This window comes from Pezoporus flaviventris, unplaced genomic scaffold, assembly GCF_033815535.1.
Source record: "Pezoporus flaviventris isolate CSIRO_AGI_PZ_B2104156 unplaced genomic scaffold, CSIRO_AGI_Pfla_v1 ptg000092l, whole genome shotgun sequence".
Taxonomy (NCBI): domain Eukaryota; kingdom Metazoa; phylum Chordata; class Aves; order Psittaciformes; family Psittacidae; genus Pezoporus; species Pezoporus flaviventris.
In genome coordinates, this window is record NW_026892640.1 from 325,891 (window position 1) to 340,469 (window position 14,579).

The following is a 14,579-nucleotide window of genomic DNA, read 5'->3' on the forward strand; positions in this document are numbered from 1 at the left end:
TAAGTCACTGAGAATCTTTCCGTGCAGACTGTCTATCACACTGCCTACATCCTCAGAGAGGATCAGCAGAAGCTGTTAGATAAAAAAAAACCAGATAACAAAACAAAAAACCCAAACCCAAACCACAAAGGGAGCTGTCCTGAGCATAATTCCTGAGAGAAGTCAGCAGGAGCGGCTTGGGGTGTGCGATGTGTGTAGGATGATCATTCATTTCTAATCTGGTGGAAGTGTGTAGCGACAGGAAATGATCCGGAAATGTGTATTTTTATGCAGTTTATATTATTACAGTACACATACAAACACACGGGCAGCCCACTAGAGTTCATATATTGTGATACATGACACGTCTCCTTTATATATTAGGAAACCCAGACTTTGACAAACTCAACTAGCAGTATGGGATGGCAAGAGATGGGACAGGCCTCTTGAGAAACTTGGGATATAAATAGGTATCTGTTTATTCAGGAGTCGCTTGACAAGAAGCGAGTTGTAACTTGGCCTATCTTCTCATTGGCAAATGGGCAATCCTGTAGGAAGCTTTTCCTTCAGCAGGGTTGTGCAGAGGAAGAAACAGGGCTCCAGCAAAGCCAGGGAATAAAGTCAGGACTGGCACTGGGGGTGAGAGCACGTGGGATTTTGCCAGGGGTTAAAAGCATAGATAGGCTTTGGGAATGAAAATGTTGCCTTTGTGACTGCTCAGGAACCAGTGAAGATCCCAAGTGTCTGGTAGCACTGCAGGAGTTCACGTGTTCCGACCAGGTTATTTCTTCAGCATTCATTTGCTTCATTTACTTCAGTGGTGGGGTGCTGCTCCTGAGCAATGTCCTTGAACAGTGGAAGAAAGGCAGCAGCAAGGTGAGCTCGTGCTCCTTGCATTCTGAACTCTGAGGCTTGGCATCAGCCTGGAAGGATCTCTGTTGTGCCCCGCATAGTTACAGTACACATGAAGGAACAGACTGGTTCCAGGTATGCTTCTGTATTGGAGCGTTCATTCTGACTTTTGGATTTACCCCCATGTTTTGTTTGGGATTTTGTTGCTGATGATTTAATGCCATGGTGTTGCTGTGTGTGCTGCTTTGGTCGTCTTGTACTCTGTGGAAATGATCAGTCTTATCAGTACCTTCAAATGATCTTTTGGTAGTGGTCTGCAATAACTACTCTGTAATGTACAGTCTTATGTTCTAGACAGACTTTTTCTGAAACAGCTGACTTGCTTACTGGGGACATAATTACCCTGTGTTTGTACTTCCTTCTGGTGTTTGCTTCTTTATGTCATTAAAAAGTGATGACATTAATACATTTGATCACTGCTTGTCCCCAAGTCCTCTACTGTCCAGCCTCTTGGATGATAGAAGTTTGTTTAGGCTGGAGATCCACAGGACCTTGCTGGAAATTACTAAATTGCTATGGTGGATGTAAATCATTTGCTTAGAGAGAGGAAGAAGCTGCATAATCAATTATTGATCTCTCCTGCTCTGTGCTTCCTCCTCTGATTAAATCTTCCAAAATACTGATACAGACTTAGAGCAAGAAAAAAGTATGAGATGGGTATGAATGTGCCTGACCTTGCCATGGGGTGCAGGCAGTTCAAGAGCAGTAAGACAGGCAGAGTGCAAGAGGAGAGGTGAAGTCATGACGATTGTCATTGTATAGCTGCTGAGAGAGAAACTTTCAGAGAGACTGGTACTGGATGTTCCTGTTTTGGGTAAGAACCCCATTCAGAGCAGCTCCAAGATACATGAACCCCATTCAGAGCAACTCCAAGATACATGAACCAAGTCATTGCCAAACATGGGGCCAGAATTAAGGTTCTCTGTAGTCCATGACTGCTTTCCTGTCTGGTCAAAAAGACTGAATCTAGCAGCTTTCTGGGATATGCTGGGGAAAAAAAAACAGATTGACAGGGTTTATTAAAAAGGCTGACTGTTCATACCTCAGCTGCTTGAAAGGGTAGAGAGTTTTTGAGGTGGTTTGCTACCTTTCTGTTGGAATGAGTGTTTAATGAGATTTGACTGCTGTACTAAGGGATATCTTGAGGATATACCTCGAGAGGTACATGGGATCCTTATTATGTTTCTTTGTGGACCCAGGGCCACAGTCTCTGGGATTTTGATGGTTAAATCCAGCTCTAGAGTTTTGTAGGAGCTTCTTTAACAGGTACGAAGGGCAGGCTTATTAAACAGCCTTAACTCATTTGAAGTTGTCACCTTGTGGACAGGAAAAAATAAATCAAGTGAAGCAAGCCCCACACATACCACGTGGCAGAGACCAATCCACCTCAAACCAAAATCAATTTTATGCTTCCTGTTATTGTGTTAGATAGAGGATTGAAAACTTGCTTTTTCAATTGATTTGTTTTCTACTGCAAAACTAATTATGTCCAATGCAGTTCTTCCTCTACCTGCCTCTGGAGGAGAAAATATATTGGCAACGGTGGCTTCTGTCCTTTGCTCAGGCAGCTGTGTCAATATCCCCATTGCTTCATTGTTTGTTGAAGGGTGAAGGATCCCAAATTTCAGCAAAGTCCTCCATGCATTCATTCTTTCAAAATGCCCTTTTCAGCCTTGCCAGCCCCCAGATACACGCTGTTGATTGAAGCCACCCACAGTGGTGCCCTCAAAGGCAGAATGATCACATGGATGTACATCAAGAGGAATCTGACCCTAGGAGTGGCGGCTGCTAATGCCTTTTGCCTTTCCCAAGGATTTTCAGAGATGTCAAATCAAGGACCTGAATTTCTGAGGGTTTTGAAGCTGCATTATAGGGAAATAGCAGAGGACTTTTTTGCTTTTTTTGGTTGGGTTTTTTAATAGTTTGGAAAAGTGAGAGACTAGGACAAAAGCCTTCCTTTGATTTAGCAATTTTTAAGCCTAAAATGTTGGAATGTTGGGAATTCCACAGCAGCTTCCCTGTATATGAAAAAGCAGATGGGTTTTAATAAATTAAATGTGAGCTTCTCCAAAGCAATCGCTTTGTTTGCTGCTCACTAATATGTATTTTGTTGTTTTCCATTTATTTCACACTGTCCTCCGCTTTCAGTTTTCAAAATGCTAGGGATGTTTGCTTCGTTGACATGCAACAGTACCGTAGATGCCAATGGTGAATCGGGAGGCATTTGGACATGCCAGGATGCTGATCTGTGTGGTGGGTGCTCCTTCTTAGCTGGGACACCCTCTGTAGAATGGGAGGAATTGGCACATGAAGGAGGAAATAAATAGGCACAACACACTTTTTGTCCCAGGAGCAGTAGAGCAGCTGGGGATTTTCCGAGAGGTGAGCTATTAATGAACAAGTCCTCTCTGAGGACTCAGGGGTTTTTAAAGCCCTGCACGCTTCCTCTGAGAGGCTCAGTGCTTCAAAACCCTGAACTTCGGTTTAATTCAGCCTCAGCTATGGGAGAATGATGCTTTCATGCTTTTGTGATGTATGTGACGCCTTGGGGTCCTTAAAGCAGAGGTGAACAATTCAAATATTGATTGGCAGTGAAAGACTTCAACTTACTTGTCCTCCCTCAGCATCATTCCTTCTCCTGCCCCACTGCATGCAGCCTTCTGCTATGTGTCATCTCTTGCTGTATCTACTACCTGCAGTGCCCCGTTTTAACACGATGTCCCTGGCTTTTGGCAGACCTTTATTTCTGTTGGCTGCAGTTGGCCTAGCTTACATGTTTGCTGTGTCATCAGTTAATATATTAATACCATATTTAAATTTTAATGTATTAAGCTATTTCTCTGGCTTTATAACTTATGGATACAAGGCAAGCACTGTCTTTCTCTGTTGTGTTTAACAAAGCATTATTTGGAGTTACAGTTTTAGTCCAGAGGTTCAGTAACCATTAATCTCTTAGCTGGATGCTACATTGCATGCTGACATCCCGTCCAACCTGGGTGATCCTATGATAATAATTAGTGCCCCAGCCATTCTGTTTTTGTGACCATGGAACTTTCTCTAGAATTACGAATTGTGAATCTGAAGAAACCACCCAGCTGTGAATTGTGGTACAGTATTACTTTTATGAGATTAGTGACGGTTGTAAAGAAGATGTAATTTATCCTGTTGATCTTCAAAGAATCACAAATCAGGAGGCGGGGACAGACCTCTGTGCTTCTAGTAATTTTTGCAGGATTAGAGTGGGCAAAATTAGTACTCCCAAGTTCCAAATGCATTTGTGGGCACCAAAAATCACAACTCTCTACACCTAGCTATCAAACTCTTCCTCGATATCTTCAGTACATTTAAACATGTTCAATACAAAAATCTTTGCTGTATCAAAATTGGAACAAGTAGCATGAGCATAGAATAAAGTAGATTTAGTATGAAATAATGCAGGGATTGCATTCTTGATTGCATATACAGGTTTGGTGCTTAAATCATTAAAACATCGCTTGTAGAGAGCTGAAAGGTTTAGGTATCATAGGTAAGTTGAACTTTCTGCAAAACAACCACAAAACTGCAAGTTTTAAATGTGCAACTAATCCAGGGTTCTTAAGACTATAAAGTAGTTTGGTGCAGGTCATGCATTACCATGTCCAAGTTAACATGCATGTCACCTATAAAGAAAAGTGGCTATTGTACATCTTTGTGCCGAAATAGTGCTATAGACAAGATGCTTCTCATTTTCAGTAACAAAGACTGTGTATGTGGATAAGTCACAGTAAGTGTGCTTTCCTCTTTAAGTTAATGGGGTCGTTTTTAGGGTGAAACAGATTACTTGAAAGGAAGAGCACCACCTTGTGACACCAAGAATAATGCTGCTGTGGTACTTAGAAAAGGAAAGAGGAGATTTATTTGCATTTATCCTCCAACAGGATTTGTAGAGCTGGGTTTTCTCTTTCATTTGCCTTTTCTTTTAAGTCCTAAGAAGGGAACTGATTTTTTTCCAAGGGATGCAAATTCAACAAAACAGTTTTATTTCACCAGTATGAAAAGCTCATTTTCCAATTTAATCTCAAATTCCACTTTTTTTAATAGATTCACTTCAGAGAAAAATTGCCATGAATTCTTAGCAGATTTTAAAACTGTCAAACTATCAGGCCTTTAAAACATAAATGTGGTTTTCTTTTGCAGACTTCTTACCCATTCTTCTGTCAGAAACTGTAAGGAAGGAGAGGGACTTTGTAAGCTCTTTTCTTAGTAGCATGCAGGGACCCTCCTAGTTGGGCTCGCGCAGCTAAAGCGTTTGTATGCTCGCATCCAGTTTGTGGGGAGACTCTCACGGAGGCAGCTCCGTCCTAGCGCGCAGGACCCTCAGCCAGACCTGCCCATTTTTCCTATCCTCAGCCGTCAGAGGGGGTGCTCAGTCAGACCAAAACAAGTTCTCGGTGCCTGGGCAGAGCGTGGGTCAGGGCAGTGTCAACACTATGGCGCAAATTTCTTCTGACAAAGTTTTGCACAAGCATCGGCTTTGGCAAGGGTCAGTTGTTGAAATGCAGCGTTACATAATGCATGTAAGAGAGCATGAGCTCTGTCAGAGAACTGCGTGGAGGCTGGGTTTACCTTTATAGAAAACAGAGTATTTGGCGAGTTTAGAATATATTGACTGGAAAACAACAGGCTTAATGGATACAGGAATATCCGCAAGGAGCCATAGGTGGGGGTTGGTTTTCTTCTTTTCTTTTTTTCCCTGAAGTGTAAGCTTTTACACAATTCAGAGCAGACGTGTTTGCTAGCGAGGGCATTTTATTACTACTGCTTGAGGTGTTTATCTCCATACCAGATCAGCATTTACCACCGAGTTCTGTTGTGCTGTTTACATAACTGTGACATAGCTGAGCCCGGAAAGCTGGATCTCACCTGCCTGTCAAAGAAAATGTCATTCTGTGCTTTCTGACTTGCTTGCTTAAAAGCCTGTTGATTTTTTTTCAAATGCATATTTATATTGTAATGACAAATCCAGCAGTTCGAAACCAAGCCTAAAGCGGACTCGGAGGATAAAAGCCAAGAATTCTCTTCCTTGCTCATGACATGCTTTAGTTTGATTTTAGGCAAAGATCTGTCAATCTTGGTCAGTGTGAGTAAGATCACACCGGAGGGATTTGGACGACCGCAGCATTCAGCAAGCTTGTTACGCTAGGACAGACTGTGATCTGGCACTATCGGGTACCAGACTAATCCTGCAGCGTTGACAGGATTTGAAACTTATTTGTACCAGGTTAACACTGGCAGGTGCTGCCGAACCAAAGTCAAGCAGTGCACAGTGGATTGCATGTAATCCTAGATACCCCTATTGCACAGTGCCTAGTCCGGGTCCTGGAGTTTGAAAAGGCACTTCATGGATTACGTCTCTCTAGAAAGAAACAGGGACAGAAGTCAAAGATACTCCTGAAGCTGTTCCCTAATGAAGGAGAAAGGCCAGACCTAGAGCTGACTAGAGAGAGAAAGAATATCGCTTGAATGGGTTTTACTCTGCCTTTGCCTGGGACAAATAAAAGATGCTGTGATTTACCATCATTCCTGGTTTCCTTGGTAACGTTCTGCATGTTGGGAGGTGGCTTTTTGAAAGTCATGTGAAAGGAAAAGCCCTTGGAACACTACAGTCTGATACAGGACTTTTTTCTTTGCTCTAGAACAAAGCAGTTATAAACATGTATATATGTTTGGTTTTGTTGGGGTTTTTATTTTGGAAGAAACTAATAGAAGGGCCCATTTATGTGTTGGTGGCTAATTCCACCTGCCGATAAAATATACATTAGAACTCTTTTTATCCAAAAAGCGATGCCCTGGATCTTTCACTGATTGCTGATATGAAGTACGCAAAATAGAATGCTAGGTATTAGCTTGCTTTAGGGGACTAGGGATAAATAACGTGTTTTGGTCATTTTGTAACATTTGTTGAGAGCTGTTTGCTTCCTCATGTACAATTCCTGTTCCATTTTCATAGAAAAAAGAGAGAACATGGTCTGACTGGGGAGTTTAACATCTGTACAAGGTGTTCAGTTGTTTGACTGATTAAAACTCTTGTATTAGGTACACAAAGGTATTTTAAAACCCCACAAGCACCTTCTGTCCCTCTGTCAGCAACCAAATAGTTTCTGTTTTGAGGAAAGATGCTTGCACAGCCTCTTCTGCCTTTGGGCATTGATCCAGTAAAACTTTTAAACTCTTATTTGTTAAAGGAGAACAATTCCAAGCATGAGTTTTTTAACAGAACTCTTAATGACCTGAATATTCAAGCAGGCCAGGGAACGTTTCAGTCTGTTACCTTCTCCTCTTGGCAACCTTTTATTTTAGAGTGCTAAAGGGCAAGACTTTGAAAGAGGCACTGGGCCGTGATGCTGACAGTGGCTGCTCTGCACCATTAGAATGGCAGTACCCAGCTCTATTGGCACGATTTTTGAAAATGATGATGTATTTTGGTAAAACTGGGAGCACTGCAAGTGCTGCGAAGGGAGGAGTCAGCTTTCCAGTCTGGGAGAGCCCCGATTTCACCCGTGAGCCAAAAAAGCTGATCTGACCTTCAAGCAGCTTTCTCCCCATTACCTTTGGGCTGGCAAATCTTGTCCCGAGGTCCTCGGCCCCTTTCATCAGGTGAACAGGAAGCCTGGCCACCCAACTCTAAGCTGCAAGCTCCCTGCTGGGAATGTGAGGGCTGCCAGCTTGGTGGTCCGGCCTCTGAGTCATTCATGGCTCATGGCTGAGTATTTTTCCAAGCAGGTGTTCTGCTAAGTCCCTATTTAGGAGGCAAACTGAGAAAATTAATTTTCAGGACACAACTCTCAAGTCAATTTTTCTCCTTTTTGCTGCTGAATTCTGGTTTTATCAAATGCAAACAAATTTTGCTGCCAGAATCTACATAATATCTGCAGAAGAGAATATAAAAGAAATTGTTTACTGTTTCTGTAATGTGTTCTGTTGTTCTTTCCTATGGTTTTTTGTTTGTAAGTTTTTTCCTTCCCTTTTAAAGAAACCATCAACAGAGAAAATATAATCTTGATTGCGCTCCTCCATTGACACAACTCCTTTTACTTTAAATTCCCATACAGCTGAAAATCTTTTTATTTTTAGCAAAAAAAAAAAATCAATGAAACAAAAATTATGGATCCCTGTGAGTTCTCTGCATTTTCAGGACTAGAATAGTAGTCTCACAAGTTAGGGGTAGGGAGATATCCAGTCTATAATACCTTTCTTTTTTCTTTCCCACAGTCATATTAGGCAACAGAGCTAGCAGGTATGATTCATGAAAGCTGGGAAGACCGTAGCTTACTCATGCCCCTTCCACTCATATGATACAAGACAATCAGTTCCTTTAGAAGAAATGTTTGCAAAAACCATCATAGCAAGATCCAAGCCTAAATTACTCTTTTTGCTGGGGTAGTCAGGATTGGAATAGCACATGCTGGTATCTCTGCCTAAAATGCCTCATAAAGTGCATTTCAAGTTCATGTAGAGGCTGTCCTGTGGACAATCCCATTGGAATTATATTGGCCATCATCTCTTTCCTGCCTTTGTTTACTGTTGTACCCCTTCTTTTTAAGAACGGCAGAAACTGCTTATTTGGACAAGCATTACTGCTATGTGTTTCAACTGCATGGTGATTTGCTTTGTAGAAAAAAGTGAGTAGCTACGTCTGCATTTGTTCTTCCATATAATTCCTCCATTCATCACAGTATTGGGTCTGTTTCCATGATCTAGTCTACATTCAATTCTTTCTCCTGCACCTATGACAGAAATCTCGGTGAGCTTCCAAAAGTAGTCCACCCTCGACTCTATCTTCTTCCTTTTGGTAAGGCTTCACTTAGGAATGTGGGACCAGGGGTTCTGGTTACAATGAAGAAATGCTTGAGTCACTTTCTTACTTGGTATGTTTGAGTACTGAGAGGAATTCATGTCATACAGCACCTGAAACCCATATGCATTTTCTTGTCTATGCAGAGCATCCTCTCTTTCTTCCTATCCCTTTCTAAATCCCTTTAAAATCTGTTTTACAATACCATTTCTGATACTCTATCTTGTCTCTATGACTACAGTTGATTTTTGCTATTGTAACTACTTTCTCACAGATGACCCTGGCATAAAGAAATATTTGATAGGTAGAAAACTTTGCTAGAGGAGTTCTGGGGGAATCTTTGCTATGATAATGGAGTGGTCCCTCCTCACTAGCAGGGACTTCTAATTTTCTTACCATGTTTTCAGGCATTGTCTCTGAACTGAGACCTCATCTTTTCTTGCTTTTCTTTGGGGAAGAGGAAGACAAGGAATTCACATCCCTATTTAGTTAGCCAGTTTTACTAAGGAAATAAAAATATCCAAAGACTTGGTGGTAATTTCAGAGGAACTTGGAGAGATGTCTGCAAAACTCTTTCCTTTTAAGAGCATTTTTGTTGCACAGTTATGATTCTCTGGTTCTGTGGGATTTCCTTTTTTCCTTCCTAATCATGTGGCTGTGACTGTCTTTCCAGTCTTTTATTTAGGCTGAGCTGCAGAATTTTAGCTCATGTATATAATGCCTAATTTTGAGACCAAAAGAGAGGTTTTATTGGAGCAGTGAGGGGACAGCAGAGAAATTCTCATTTGTGTGCTGCTGTAAAAGCCCCAGATGAGGAATTTTTTCCTCTGAGATTGGGCCCAAATTGAAGATTTTATGTAATGAAGTCATGTAATGCTTAATTGTTTAATAGTAAACTGCCCAATAAGTCGCTTATGTACTATAGCACCGTGAAGTAATTTATCCATAAAAACTGACTCCATCCCCTGGGAGCCTGGGTCTTTGTTTTAGCATGAGTAAGCATTTTGAAGCTGAATAGTACCACTGACTCATTGATTAATTCTGTCCTCCAAATCTGTTCATTACATAACCCTCTCATCCCTGCAAACCATTCTAATCTGTTCCTGATGCATTAATTGTTCTTCCAAAATATCCTGTCTCCTCCTTTACACTCCCCCTGTTGTCCTTTGCATAGGAAAACTAACAGTGAACAAGAAATGTTTTGCTAAATGTAAGGCAAGGTCTTTGGAATATGAGATCTTTATCTCTGTGGGTTTTGAACTTTTACATTCTAAGGTTTTCCAATTAAAGCATGAATCACAGAACTTCAAAGGAAAAGATAACTTTCTGTCTGTGATCTGGATTTCTTAATTTTCCCTATGTACCAGGGATTAATGTTGCACACAGTTCAGCACCAGTGGCCTTGCTGTTACATTAAATTGATTATAGCAGTGTCTGGGAATTAGGGATGGTAAAATGTACACTGTTTTATGTGTGCATTGCATGTGTTAGCTTTATCCATGTAGTAATTTTGCAAATCCCATTTTGTTCTACAACTGCATGTATTGACAGCAGGAGTATTGATGGTGTTTTAATTTTGGTAAAAAGAGGGAAGAGCGGGGGAGAAGACAACACTGGAATGAGAACATTCTCTTGGCCTCCAGATTTATGGATGTGCTAAATAGAAACAGAAGAATTAATTTAGTAAATGCTTAATTCACAAAACAAGTTTATGTCTGCCAGGGTTAATTGCATTATTGAGTCTGAAATGTAAAGAAAAGCAACATACACCAAGACAAAATGAAAGATAGCACAGTTTTCCTTATACTTGCCCTGTAAGGTTGAGTTTTCCTTTTTACAGAGCTTTACAGTGCCTTGGAAAGAATGCATGTTGCCAAGATTAAGTCCAAATAATGCTTTGTTCTTCCATGGTGCTTTCTGTGGCTTCTTTGCCCTCTTGATGTGACAAGATCTTTTATAATCTTGAAGCAGCCACAATTAGATACAAAGGCTCTTGTTAGGGGAAATGTCTCTTTTCATCACTTTAACTAAGGAAACAATGTTCCAGGCTTGGCATCTGGTGTGTTGTGCCTTTGCTCCTTTATCCAGTTGGGTTTCTGTAATCTTCTAGCAGCAGAGAATCTCCAGAACTCATGAATGGCAAGGTACAGGAAAGCTGAACAGAAATGCAGATTTGCCACAGTTCCTGTGTGGGTTAGAAGAGTGAGGAAAGTGCTTTAAAGTTACAAAAAGTGGGGTTTGTGTATTATAAACGTAGAAGGAATATTTAATTTGTTTTTAATCCATAAATTTCAGCTTCTGCTTGCTGCTAGAAATAGATTGAGTAGGGCTATTCCTACCTTTCTGATGGATTCTGATCTCTCCTCAGGGCTTTCAAGCCCACCACCAAGCCATAGCCTACGCTCTATTTGAGGCTGACAGTGGGGTTTGGATTCCCCCTTGTCCTTCCTTTGGGTGGGATCTATGTTCTGCTAAAAGAAGCAGAATTCATGAGGGCAAAAGATGACCTCTTCAGCTGGTTTCTAGTCGCCAGGAAGGTGTACCAAGCATTACTTACGTAAATAAAAATTGATAAGCTGTGACTACTTCCCAGTCAAAGTCGGAACGCTTGTAGGCTAGGGAGAACTGTAGTTTCCTAACTGTCAGGAAGTTATTTAAAAACCTAGTGCTTACAGCAAAGTTGAAAATGGGGAGGAGGAGTAAGGGAAAAGCTGTTTCTTCTTTCTCCCAGGTTTAAGAGACAGGCTTGTCCAGATCTTTTTATGGAGCTACATGCCATGCGGGATGGGCTGCCCTGAATCCCAAGCCAGGAAAATCACCCCTTGTGCCAGCCCGACTGAGGTGCTGCAAGGAAAGGGGGGTTGGGGGGGGGGGGGATGCCTGCACTGATGAGGTTCACACTGAGCAAATCTCAGCTCCCTTACCATGCAACATGTGGGTCTCTGAACAGCCTGAGGCGCATCACTCTTCCATTGTATTGTAGAGGGATATTGGTGAATTTGGGTTTCAATCCTGCTTTAGTGCCTGTGTGCCTGAATCATAGATATTGCAGGGCCTAACCTTTAATCTGCTCAGAGCCTTTTTTATCCTCTATTGGTAGATCTTATCCATAGGTTCAGAAAGTTTCCCCATTCTAATTCTTACTTTGTAATGAAGCTTGTCATACAAAATGTGGTGACAGAGACAAAGAATTCTGTTCTTGCCAACTAAATTTACAAAGGTCACCCATGTGACATTAAAGGAGTTGCACAATTTAAGTGTCATTATAATATGCTGGTTTTATAATTAGAACTATCAAAGCTTATTCATATAAGCCAGCCTCCTAGTGCTCTAATTCACATTTGATCTGCAAGACAGGAAATTTGCATGCATTAAATGGCCACACATTACAAAAGGTGGCTAATCATTGGAAAAAAAAATCCTTTTGCATTTATCGTTCATACTAGAACTCAGTTGGTATTAATATGGCTATAATTTGCAAAGCTAAAAAAAAAAATCCATTGTAATTTAATAGATTCATGTCCAATTGTTGTTAAGTGCTGCTATACTTTTCTTGTAGCAGGAGGGATTGTTGCTGTTAAGGCTGATGAATCTCGCTTTGTGAAATGGTAGGTGAGGTGACATTTTAAGGTTGAAACCAGCAATTGTAATTTGGAATCAATACTTTATGTCCTAGAATAATGTAAGGTACTGTTCTGTCCTAATTGGCTGGACCTAAAACGTTAATGCCAACCCAGCAGATGTATCCCCAGCCTGTAGTTTCCCATGAAGATTTGGTTTGCAAATAGATGACTTTCTATTTATGGGTAAAGTAAAGCCTAATTGTGAGTCTTCACAGTAGCAAGAGCTGCAATGACTGTGACTTTAAGGGAAGTGACTGGCTGATCACAGTGATGCCAGAGCATACTAATGAATTGAATCAGTGGATCTTTTCCAATATGTGAAAATCTTTGATAATCAGCAGAATGAAGACAGTAAATATCCCATTGTTTTTCACAGTGAAGTGTTGCAAAATCAGAGAAACATGGCAAACTCTAATTGGATTGAATACAATTATTTCCTCTCAAATAGATTTCTGATTGTGGATGAATATAATCCAGTGATGTCCCAAGTAATAACTGCAATGCACAGATGGTGCCAAATTGAAAGACTAAGCGACTGAAAGTGTTGACATGGTAGATTAAAAATCCATCCTAAAAATATTTCTGTTTCAGTGTGTGTTTCCCACATTTCACCTCCTGCCCAGATTACTGGAATTTTTCATTGGGTGGCTTTTTCAGTCCAGCCAATGTTACACTTAAAGCTTTCTTTTTTTTGGGGGGGGGGAAGGGGGGGGGAATGGGGGCAGTGGCAAGGAGAAAGCACACCCTATGTGTAAGTAAATCCAAGAGTTTATTGTTAGTATACTTGAAGTCTTGAGAGTTTGTTCGTCATATGCCCAGATTTAATTGGTACAGAACAAGACAGAATAATAACGCATTTACAATTGCTGTGCACACACACATTTAATTTCTACCCTTTTTCTGGCATTATGCTTGCCCTGCTGCTATTAATCTGGATCCTAGTCAGTGATTTCATTTGGGTGGTGGCATGTGTTTAGGAGGTGACAGAGTTGTCAGCATCTGGAGTCCTTTGCCAGGAGGAATATGATGCTGAATATGTTGGCATTTTCTTCCTCTCTCTTGGATTGAATTGAGATAATTTTCATATCTTTGTTATCAGACTTTTACATCTTTCTTTCTTTTCATTGGTCTCCTGTTCCAGGTTGCATCTGAATCTACTGTATATTTTATGTATATTAAATATTATTCCTTTGCTGCCTCTAAAACCAGTTTTGTCCTGCTCAAGAACTGCATGTTCTTAACTGAGAACAAGTGAGCTGTTTGGAGCTTGTGGAGTCTCCAGTGCCAAGCCTGGATCCCCTCTCTTGTTTTCCTGTGCCAGTACTCCTCTGCGCTACATCCTATGTCTTCACTTCCCAGGGCCTCCCCTGTTGTACCAGCCCTGTGTTTCTCTACACTATGTTAGTGTGCTAGAGTCATAAATATTTCATTCTAGGCATAACTGTTACCGCATTTTGTATGCAGCTGTGGTTGTACCACTCCAAGAGAAACAAACCGAATTAGCAATAGACACCTGATCAACAGGAGAAGCTGCTGTCACACTGAACCAAGTAAAACAAAGATAAAGGCAGGCAAAGGGAAATCTGGGCAAAGCGGACCTGAGGAGCCTTAGTTCTGAGGCCTTGTAAACTCAGAACAAAACTTACGGCCTATCAGCAATGGCGATGACAGGTTATGCTAATTATAGGTGGACTGTGTTATAGGTACAGCCATTTAATTATTGACTTCGGAGCGGGACTGTGTTGCCTCCACTGTGGCGAGAAGTGTTACTAAAAAGATTTTCTCCCTTTCGATAGACCTTGAATGTATGCTGTTTGTTTAACCTGCAACACTTGACTAAGAGAAAAAATTAAATGTGGTTGGTGTTGAGCATTGGAAAATGCATCAACCCACTTAAACTTACACCCTGTGATGCCCTATCAAGCCACAGGTATGCTTCCAATGAGAACCACCTCAGCTGTTTGTGTGTCTGTCACTAAATCACTTGCCCCATTCAGCAGAGGTCCTACATAATTTTTTTTCAACCTGTTGCTGCTGAAGTGGCAATAGAAGTGCTTCTTGTCCTTGATGTCCTTAGCAAATGTCAGCTGCAATTTATCTCTGTGTTCTCTAGCACCACGCTTACCTGCCTAGCAATATTTGAAATTCCTCCTTCCAGCCCTGTTTAGCCAAGTGGGATACCTGATATGCCTGTCTCTTTTCTTAAGTATCAGAATGGACTGTTCTTCCCC